Source organism: Marmota flaviventris, chromosome 4 (assembly GCF_047511675.1).
Source record: "Marmota flaviventris isolate mMarFla1 chromosome 4, mMarFla1.hap1, whole genome shotgun sequence".
NCBI classification, from domain to species: Eukaryota; Metazoa; Chordata; class Mammalia; order Rodentia; family Sciuridae; genus Marmota; species Marmota flaviventris.
In genome coordinates this window covers 28,589,226-28,601,347 of record NC_092501.1, presented here as the reverse complement: position 1 = coordinate 28,601,347, position 12,122 = coordinate 28,589,226, and the positions used below count along the sequence as shown (strand labels likewise).

The following is a 12,122-nucleotide window of genomic DNA, read 5'->3' as shown; positions in this document are numbered from 1 at the left end:
GTTTATTTTGCTTCTGGCTATTTGTTTTCTCCTTTTTGGATCCTAAAGTCAAGTACTTGAGGAAATTAAATTCCAAATATCCTAGGAAGAGAATTGTAAAATCATCATTATTCCATAATTCAAGTGGAAAAAGAATGGTGGCAAGGCTGTTGAAACAAGTAGATAAGCCTCAGTTCTTTTAAAAAGGTTTGAAAGTAATCCGTATGGAATTAAATACATATATTGAAGATATAAAAATAAAGCTAAAATAGCTAAAAAATAAAAATAAAAAGTGAAGCAAGGAGGCATCACAATGCCAGACCTTAAATTATACTATAGAGCTACAGTAACAAAAAAGGCATGGCATTGGCACCAAAATAGACACAAAGGCCAATGGTACAGAATAAAAGACACAGAGACAAACCCACAAATTCAGTTATCCCATACTAGACAAAAATGCCAAAAAATAAAGGCTCTTCAACAAATGGTGGTGGGAAAACTGGAAATCCATAATGTAGTAGAATGAAATTAGATCCCTCTCTCTCACTCTGCAAAAAACTCAATTCAAAGAGTATCAAGGACCTAGGCATTAGACCAGAGACCCTGCACCTACTAGAAGAAATTGTAGGCCCAGGTCTCCATAATGTCAGCTTAGGAACCAAATTCTTCAACATGACTCCTAAAGTACAAGAAGTAAAATCAAGAATCAATAAATGGGATTGTATCAAACTAAAATGGATTTGTATCAAACTAAAAGGCTAAAATGCTTCTTTACAGCAAAGGAAACAATCAAGAACATGAAGAGAGAAGCCTACAGAATGAGAGAAAATCTTTGCCATCTGCACTTCAGATAGAACATTAATCTCCAGAATATATAAAGAACTCAATAAACTTCACACCAAAAAAAAAAAAAAAACCAAATAACCCAATAAATAGTGAGCAAAAAAAACTCAACAGGCACTTCACAGAAATACAAATGGTCAACAAATATATTTTTTAAAAAAAGGTTCAACATCTCTAGCAATTACAGAAATCCAAATTCAAACTACACAGATTTCATCTCACTCCAGGCAGAATGACAATTATAAGAATACAAGTAACAATAAATTTTGGCAAGAATGTGGAGGAAAAGTTACACTCATACATTGTCAGTAGGAAAGCAAATTGTTGCAACCACTCTGGCAAGCAGTATGGAGAGTCTTCAGAAAACTTGGGATGGAATCACCATTTGATCCAGTTATACCATGTCTCGGCATACATACAAAGGACTTAAAATCAGTATACCACCGTGACACAGCCACATCAATGTTCAATGCAGCTCAATTCATACTTTTCAGCAAATGAATGGATAAAGAAAATGTGGTGTATCTACACAAGGGCATACTCAGCCATAAAGAAGAATGAAATTATGGCATTTGCCAGTATGTTAAGTGAAATAAGCCAATCCCAAAAAAACTAAAGGCCAAATGTTCTTTCTGTTTTGTGAATGCTGACTCATGATGGGGGTTGGGGGGAAGTGGACACTCACCAGATTTGAGAAGGGAGATGGAAGGTAATGGGAAGAAGTGAGAGGAGATGGGAATGGGAAAGACAGTAGAATGAATCAGACATAACTTTCCCATGTTCATATATGAATACACAACCAGTGTAACTCCACATCATGTACAACCACGAGAATGGGAAGTTATACTCCATGTATGTGTGATATGTCAAAATACATTCTACTGCCATGTATAACTAAAAAGAATAAATAAAAAGAAAAAAGATACCTTATCATTAAAAGGTGAGAAACAACTTTCAGGGTTCTATAAATATTTAAATGAAACAAATGATATTAAACCTTTAGCACAGTATCTGGTACACAGAAAGTACTAAAAATATCAGTTCCACTGTGTAGTTTTAAGGTCCTTATTTTTCATAAATTATAGACCCATCTATTAATCAAAAGTATCAACTATCCACTATATGGTTCACCATTTTTAGAAGATGGGGTATGGAAGAAATAAAAGATGTGGACTCTATTTTCATAGTGCTTACAATTTAGGAGGCCAAAAACAGTTACAGGGAACAACACTTTCAACCCCTAACATATACATTTAATAAAATTTAGCATTTCATAATATTGTTATGATTGAAACCTTTTTTATATTATTGTGGTGAAAACACTTAACATGAGAGCTACCTTATAAACAAAAATTTAAGTATAGAATACTGTGTTGTTAGCTATATGTACAATGTTGTATAGCAGATCTCTAGAACTTTGAATCAGAGAGCATAAATAAAATTTTATTCTGAATAGCACTTCCTATTTTCCCCTTCCTCCCAGTCCCTGATACCCTGCTTCTATGACTTTAACTATCTTAAATACCTTGTCAGTAAAATCTTTAAATATTGTTCTGTGACTGGTTTATTACTCTTAGCATAATATACTCCATGTTAATCCATGTTATCACATATGGTAGAACTTCCTCCTTTTTAAGACTGAATAATATTTAATTATATGTATACACTACATTTTCTTTACCCACTCATCAATCAATGGATACTAAGGTTGTTTCCACATCTTGACTATTGTGAATACTGTTACAAAGAACATGATATTGCAAATGTTTCTTCAGATCTTGATTTCAATTTTCTTGGATAAGTACCAAGGATGTTTTGGATAAATACCCTGGATAAAAATCCAGGATTGATGGATCATATGGTGTTTTATTTGTAATTTTTTAAGGAGTCTTCCTATTTCCCCTAAAGACTTACACCATCTTACATTCCCATCAACAGTGTAGTGTTACAATTCTGCTACATCCTTGCCAACACTTATTATCACCTTTTTATAGTAGTCATTATAACAGGTATGATGTGATAGCTCATCATGGTTTAATTTTCACTTCCCTGATGTTGAATATCTTTTCATGTACTTGGCCATAAGTACGTTTTCTTTGATAATATGTCTATGCACGCCTTCTACCAATTTTTTTCAATCAGGTTATTTGGTTTTTTGCTTTTGAGTTTAAGGAGTTTCTTTTATGTTTTAGATACTATTCCCTTCTCAGATATATGGTTTACAAATATTTTCTCCACTTCCATAGCTTGCCACTTCATGATGTTGTATCATTTTTGTGCAGGAAATTTTTTTTTATGTAGGCACATTTGTCTAATTTTCCTTTTGTTGCTTATACTTTCTGTGGTGTAACAAAGAAATCATTGCCAAAATCAATGTCATAGAGATTTTACCCTATGTTTTATTCTATAAATAATACAGTTTCAGGTATTAGATGTAAGTCTTCAGTACATTTTGAATTGATTTTTGTGTATAGTTTAAGATAAGGATATAATACCATTCTTTTGCATATGGCCATCCAGTTTTCCAACAGTCTGCTGAAAAAGAAATTAGGAAGGGCTGGGGTCATAACTCAGTGGTAGAGCACTTGCCTCACATGTGTGAGGCACTGGGTTGGGTCCTCAGCACCACATATAAACAAATAAAATAAAGGCATTGTGTCCATCCTCAACTAAAAATATTAAAAGAAAGAAATTAGGAAAACAAAGTCCATTAACAGTAACCTCAAAAAAAGTATAATACTTGGGAATTAATCTAATGAAAGATGTCAAGGACCTCTACAATGAAAACTATAGAACACTAAAGAAAAAAAAAACTGAAGAAAACCTTGGAAGATGAAAAGATCTCTCCATGTTCTTGGATAAGCCAAACCAATATTATTAAAATGGCTATACTACCGAAAGCATTATATAGATTCACTGTAATCCCCATCAAATTACCAATGACATTCTTTACAGAACTAGAAAAAGTAATTCTAAAATTCATTTGAAAAAAATAAGACTAGCCAAAGCAATCCTGAGCAAAAAAAAAAAAAAATTGATGCTTTAGGCATCCCACAGAATGGTACTGGCACCAAAACAGACACAATGACCAATAGAACAGAATAGAAGACACAGAAATAAATCCACATAAATACAAATATCTGATACTAGACAAAGGTGCCAAAAACATTCATTAGGGAAGAGATAGCCTTTTTAACTAATAGTACTGGGAAAACTAGAAATCTATATGTACAAGAATGAAACTTGACTTCTATCTCTCATCCTGAACAAAAGTCAACCTAAAATGTATCAAACAGGAATTAGACCTGAAACTCTACAACTACTATAAGAAAATGTAGGCCTATCACTCCAACATATTGATACAGGAACCAACTTCTGTAACAAGAATCCTAAAGCATAAGAAATAAAATTTAAAAATCAATAAGTGGGATGGAATCAAATTAAAAAGCTTTTGCACAGCAAAGGAAACAATTAAGAACATGAAGACAGGCATACAGAATGGGAGATCTTTGCCACCTGCTTCTCAGATACTGCAATCATATCCACAATATATAAAGAATTCAAAACACTTGACACACAAAAAATAACCCAATAATAAATGGGTGAAAGAATTAAACAGACACTTCTCAAAAGAAGAAGTACAACTGACCCACAAATATATGAAAAAAAATGTCCAACATCTCTAGGAATCAAGGAAATGCAAATCAAAATTACACAGAAGCTGGGCACATGACACATGTCTGTAATCCCAGAAGCTCAGGAGGCTGAATCAGGAGAATCCTGAGTTCAAAGCCAGCCTCAGCAAAAGAGAGGCACTAAGCAACTCAGTGAGACCCTGTTTCTAAATAAAATACAAAATAGGGCTGGGGATGTGGCTCAGTGGCCAAGTACCCCTGAATTCAATCCCTGGTACCTCCCCCCCCCCAAAAAAAAAAAACCTCAAAAAACAAAACAAAAAAAAAACAACTACACTGAGATTTCATCTCACTCCAGTCAGAATGGCAATTACCAAAAATACAAATAATGGTAAGTGTTGGCAAGAATGTTGGGGGGAAAGGTACACTAACTAATACATGGTTGGTAAGACTGCAAATTAGTGCAACCACTCTGGAAAGCAGTATGGAGATTCCTCAAAAAACTAGAAATGGAACCACCATATAATCCAGTTATACCACTCCTTAGTATATATCCAAAAGATCTAAAATCAGCATACTACAGTAATGCAGCCACATCAATGTTTATAGCAGCACGATTCACAAACGCCAAGATATAGAACCAATCAAGGTGTCCTTCAACAGCTGAATAGATAAAGAAAATGTGTTATGTATACACAATGAAATATGACTTAGCCATAAAGAATAATGAAATTATGGAATTTTCTGGTATATTAAATAATCCAGACTCAGAAAGCCAAAAGTTGAATGTTTTCTCTGCTGTGTGGTTTTGTCACATATGGCCTTTATTGTGTTACGGTACATTCCTTCTACAGGAAAGAAAATAATCAACAGAGTGAAAAGAGAGGCTACATAATAGGAGAAATTATTTGAAAACCATACATACATCTGATTGGGGTTAAATATCTAAAATATATAAGTAACTCAATTCAGAAGCAAGGAAACAGCACAATTTAAAAACAGGGAAAATACCTGAATAGTCATTTCTGAAGACATACATTGTCCAGTAAGAACATGAAAAAATGTTCATCATAACTGATAATCAGAGAAATATAATTTAAAACCCACAGTGAAATCATACCTGCTGGAAAAACTATTGCCAGTCACAAAGATGAGAGCTGCCAAGCCGTAATCCCAGCAATTTGGGAGGCTGAGGCAAGAGGGATCACAAGTTCAAGGACAACCTGGGCAACCTAGCAATACTGTACCAAAATAAAAAATAAAAAGGACAGGAATGTAGCTCAGTGGTAAAGCACCCTTGGATTCAATCCCCAGTACTAAAACAACAACAAAAAGAGTATAGCTCTGGTAAATCACTGGTCTAGCATGTGCAAGCCCCTGATTCAATTCCCAGTACCACCAAAAAAAAAAAAAAAAAAAAACACAAAGATAAGTGTTAGCAAGGATATGGAGACAAGGAAACCCTTGTATGTTGTTGGTGGGAATGTAAATTAGCACAGATGTATATATAAAACAATATAAAATGTCCTCAAAATATTAAAAATAGAACTATCATAAGAGCCAGTAATTCCACCACAGGGTATAAAGTGAAAGAAAATTAAATTAGTATATTGAAGAGACACCTTGACTCCTATGTTCATTACAGCATTATTCATAATGGATAAATAAAAGAAAATGTGAGAGACAGATATAGATATATATATAAATATATCTCATATACATATACATGGATATTATTCAGCCTTAAAAAAAAGAAAAAGAAAATCCTGTCATTTGTGATAACATGGATGAACCTAGAGGACATGGTATAAGTGAAATGAGCGAGACAAGAGAAACAAATACAACATGATCTCATTTACAAGTGGAATCTAAAAATAGTTGAACTCATAGAAACAGAAAGCAGGAATTTGGTTACCAGGAGTGACATGAAGGGTAGTAGGGTGGGGAGATGTTGATCAAAAGATAGAAAATTTTGATTAGAATAAGAAAAAATTCAAAATATCTATCATACAAGATGACTGTAGTCACTACCAATGTATTATACTCTTTAAAATCTCTCAGAGAGCAGATGTTAAGTGTTCTCACCACAAAAAATAAGTGTGTGAGGTAACCCATATGTTAATTGGCTCAAATGAAACATTCTGCAATGTACATCTTGAAACATCGTGTTGTATATGATAAATACAAACAATTTCTAATTGCCCAATTAAAAATAATATATAAATTTCCTTGCAGAGGTAGATGCTCAAGAAGTGTTTATTCCTTTCCTTTGAAAGAAGTTAGTGCCACTGAGTCATTTTAGGAGGTTACCATTTTAGTAAGTCTGGAACAGGACAATAACAGGTAGTCAAAGTAGAAAATAACAAAGGAGCTAAAGAAGCAGGAAAGAAAGTTGGTGCTGCATCAAAAAGTCTTTATTATATTCATGAACTAACTAAAAGAAACATTCTTTTAGGGAAAATACTGGATATCAAAATAGGATTTTTCCCCCACCTTAAGCAAAATGAGACTTCTAAGGAAAATCCAAAAGGCAGAGAAGAGAAAAAGATACCCTGAAGATAAAATATCATTACCCTTCAGTAAGAAAAAAGAAAAAAAATCACTGAAGAAGTCTCTCCACTGAAATGGAAATGAGGACAACCACCCCATTCACAATATCCTCAAAAAAATGAAATACTTGGGAATCAACCTAACAAAAGAGGTGAAGGACCTATACAATGAAAACTACAGAACCCTAAAGAGAGAAATAGAAGAAGACCTTAGAAGATGGAAAGATATACCTTGTTCATGGATAGGCAGAACTAACATCATTAAAATGGTGATATTACCAAAAGTACTCTACAGGTTTAATGCAATGCCAATCAAAATCCCAACAATATTTCTCACAGAAATAGAAAAAGCAATCATGAAATTCATCTGGAGAAATAGGAGACCCAGAATAGCAAAAGCAATCCTAAGCAGGAAGAGTGAAACAGGCGGTATAGAGATACCAGATTTTAAACTATAATACAGAGCAATAGTAACAAAAACAGCATGGTACTGGTACCAAAACAGGCATGTAGACCAATGGTACAGAATAGAGGACACAGAAACCAATCCACAAAATTACAACTACCTTATATTAGACAAAGGTGATAAAAGCATGAAATGGAGAAAGGATAGCATCTTCAACAAATGGTGCTGGGAGAACTGGAAAGCCATATGCAACAAAATGAAATTGAATCCCTGTCTCTCATCATGCACAAAAGTTAACTCAAAATGGATTAAGGAGCTAGGAATCAAACCAGAAACTCTGCATCTAATAGAAGAAAAAGTTGGCTCTAATCTCCACCTCCTGGGGTCGGGCTCCAAATTCCTTAATAGGATACCTGTAGCTCAAAAGTTAAAATCAAGAATCAACAAATGGGACTTACTCAAACTAAAAAGTTTTTTCTCAGCAAAAGAAACAATAAGAGAGGTAAATAGGAAGCCTACATCCTGGGAACAAATTTTTACCCCTCACACTTCAGATAGAGCCCTACTCCAGAGTACACAAAGAACTCAAAAAAATAAACAATAAGAAAACAAATAACCCAATCAACAAATGGGCCAAGGATCTGAACAGACACTTCTCAGAGGAGGATATACAATCAATCAACAAATACATGAAAAAATGCTCACCATCTTTAGCAATCAGAGAAATGCAAATTAAAACCACTCTAAGGTACCATCTCACCCCAGTAAGAAAGGCAGCAATTATGAAGTCAAACAACAACAAGTGCTGGCGAGGATGTGGGGAAAAGGGTACACTTGTACATTGCTGGTGGGGCTGCAAACTGGTGCGACCATTTTGGAAATCAGTATGGAGATTCCTTGGAAAGCTGGGAATGGAACCACCATTCGGCCCAGCTATTCCCCTTCTCGGACTATTCCCAAAAGACCTAAAAAGAGCATACTACAAGGATACAGCATCATCAATGTTCACAGCAGCACAATTCACAATAGCTAGACTGTGGAACCAAACTAGATGCCCTTCAATAGATGAATGGATTAAAAAATGTGGCATATATACACAATGGAATATTACTCAGCACTAAAAAACAACAAAATCACGGCATTTGCAGGGAAATGGATGGCATTAGAGCAGAATATGCTAAGTGAAGTCAGCCAATCCCTTAAAAACAAATGCCGAATGTCTTCTTTGATATAAGGGGGGTGACTCAAAACAGAGCAGGGAGGAAGAGCATGAGAAGAAAATTACCATCAAACAGGGACGAGAGGTGGGAGGGAATGGGAGAGAGAGGGGGAACTGCACGGAAGAGGGAAGGAGACCCACATTGTTATACAAAAATACATATAAGAGGATGTGAGGTGAAGGGGAGGAAAAAAATAAGAGAGAGTGAGAGAAATGAGTATGGTAGATGGGGTAGAGGGAGGGGAGGGGAGGGGGCATAAGAAGGGGATAGGAAGGGCAGCAAAATACAACAGACACTTGTTTGATAGTATGTATAAACGTGGCTGTATAATCAACATGATCCTGCAATCTGTACACGGGGGAATAATAAGAATCCATACCCTATTTGAAACAAATGTATGATATATGATATGTCAAGATCAATGTAATGTTTTGAGCAACCAATAAATTTCTGATGTTTAAAATTAAAAAAAGAAGTCTCTAACACTGAATTCCTTTTTAAATAATCTCTGATAAATAATCATACAATGATTAAATAGACCACTTCTGGCCTTGGTCTTCTGCTGCACAAGACAGGAAGTCCATGGCCAAAGGAAAACATCATATTTCCCTGAGTTTCAACAAGAGAAAAAAATTCCCTTTGAGGTACTCACAAACACAACTTTCAAATTGAGGTAAATGTTGTATTCAATGTCACTGTCAACAAGCAAAGCCAATAAAAGAGGCCTAGAAGGCTTATGTTTTCCCATGAGCATTTGTCCCCTGGGTTCACATTTTTAGAAAAACTAATCTGAAGGAGGCATAAGGAACTAAGTGCTAAAGTTAAACTGCCTGAGATGGCTGGGATAGGCGGGGTTAGGGGAGGACATAATATCCTGGCTCTGCTACTATCTATAAAGGGCTTTCCTACCTCTCCCTCAATAGGGATTGAACCCAGGAGTGCTCTATCACTGAGCTACATCCCCAGCCTTTTCTTTATTTTTTATTTTGAGACAGGGTAACTGCTAAATTGCTGAGGCTGTCTTAGAATTTGCCATCCTCCTGCCTTGGCCTCCCCAGCCCTGGGATTACATGTATATATCACTCACTTGGCTTCTATGTGAGCTTTAGGCAGAGACTTAACATTCCCAAGCCTTGAATTCCTCTTCTATAAAATGGGAATATCACGAAAACTAAATGAAACATTATCAAAAAATGTTTTTAAAAGTCATGCTTCAAAGGGCATAATCAAGAAAGTGAAAAATAACCCATGGGATGGAAATAAATGTATGCAAGTCATATATCTCATAAGGGACTTACAGCTGGAATACACACACACACACACACACACACACACACATATTCTCTAACAACTCAATAATAAAAAAGACAAATAACAATTTAAGCAAAGGATTTAAATAAATATTTTGGCAAAGACATACAAATGACCAAAAAGCAAAGGAAAAGATGCTCAACATTACCCATCTTTAGAAATATAAATGAAAACCATAATGAGATACTATTTCATGTCCCCCTCTAAGATGGTCAGAATCAAAAAGAGACAATAACAAGTGTTGGAAAGATGTAGAAAAATTGGAATCCTCATACCTCGCTGGTTCAAACATAAAATGGTAGAGCCAATGGACAAGTTTGTCAGTTCCTTAAAACACAGAATTACCATAGACCCTGCATATATTTCCACTCTTTGGTATAGACTCAAGAGAAAGGAAAACATATGTCTACACAAAAGCTTACACAAATGTTCATAACAGCATTATTCATAAGAGCCAAAAAGTACAAACCCAAATCTTCATTAAACTGATAAATGGATAAACAAAATGTGGTGTATCCATATGGTGGAATGTAATTCAGCAATAAGGAACCTAAGTTCTGGTGCATACTACAACTGGGATGCACCTTGAAAACATCATGCTAAGTAAAAGAAGTCAAAAACAAAGGACCACATATTGTATGATTACATTCACATGAAATATCCAGACAGACAAAAGGTAGATTAGTGATTGTCTATTGTCGTAGGGAAAGACAAATTATGAGAAAATGGCTAAGGAGTACAAAATTTCCTTTCAGGGTGATGAAAATGCTCTAAAATTGTGGTATATTGTTGCACAACTCTGTTAAGATACTAAAATTCACTGAACAGTAAATTTTAAATGGCATGTGAATTATATAGAATGTGAATTATATCTCAATAAAGCTGTTTGTTAAAAAATTTAAATGAGCCAATGCTGTTAAATTTTTTAGCATAATTCCAAGCTCTTTGGAATTATTCAATAAATTCAAACTGATGGTGTTACTGATATTCCATAAGAAATACATTTAATTTTTTAAAAAGTTATGCATGTAACCGATGAGAATCACCTGGATCTTTAATCTCAAAATTATAAAACCATTCTAAACACAGAAGAAACCTTTAGAAATATCAACAATGTTCTAATAATCTAAACACTAACCAATGTTTACAATAATCAAAAACAATATCAGCAATAAATTCATCTGGGACACCTACAAAATATTCCTCAAATATTTCTTACAATTACTGCTTCTTCCTCAGTAATTTGTCTGTTCACATTCCTACAATATCGTTATCTATTTTATGTCATTTTCTCCACTAAAATCTAAGTTGTATCAGGACAAAGACTGTGTCTTATTCATTTCTGTATCCTTAGAAGGGAAACATAGTAAAGTGCCGATTACATAGTAGGCAATTAAGGAAAGTAACATTTAATTGTGAAAATGTACAGCTTTCTTGAAATTTCTCATCCATCTGAACTCCTGTTTCAGCCCCCTTTAACAAGAAGAGGAAAAGTTTAACAACTGATCCATTTAACAATTACAACCACATCTCTTACCTGACAAATAAACAAATGAAATCTTAGCAAAAAAAAAATGAAATCTTACAGTCTTGACATTTAAAAGGGTTTTCAAGAACGCAACAACTACCTGCAACAGATTATTTAGCTCTAGAAAAGTCTAGGATGGCCCTAGGAAAATGTTGGGATGTTTATTTAATTGGCCTGCCATCATCACTAAAGCAAAATGAATGAGAATTCTCTCCCAGCTCCCCATTTTGCTACTGTCTTCCAGTAAACATTTTTTCCTTTGGGCTCCCATAAATGCTAATATTAGTAACCAGTAGCAAAGCTTTGCTGCTCCCCTTTGCCAGCAACATAGACATCACCTAGAAGTTTGTCAGATATACAGCATCTCATTTTTACTAGATCACCATATAATACATATGTACATTAAAAGTGTAGGCATCACTAAAATACTTGATGCCTGGGCTCTAGCTCCAAATGCCACCATAGACCAGGTAGGGTGCCTCAGGCAAATCACTTCACCCAGAGGTTCTTATTCTGGTGTGCACTTTAGGGTTACCTGGGAAGGTTTTTTTTTTAATTGAAATGCTGATACTAGAGATATATTTAACTAGTCTAGGACCCAAATATATTTTTTCTCCATATTTTTATTGGTATATTACAGTTGTACATAAT

General features: G+C 34.7%; 1 protein-coding gene across 3 annotated transcripts in view; it reads right to left on the bottom strand.

Annotated features, from left to right (window-relative positions):
* Positions 1 to 12,122, bottom strand: part of Hpse2 (heparanase 2 (inactive)) — a 664,554-nt gene that overhangs the window by 629,484 nt on the left and 22,948 nt on the right. The window lies entirely within an intron of this gene.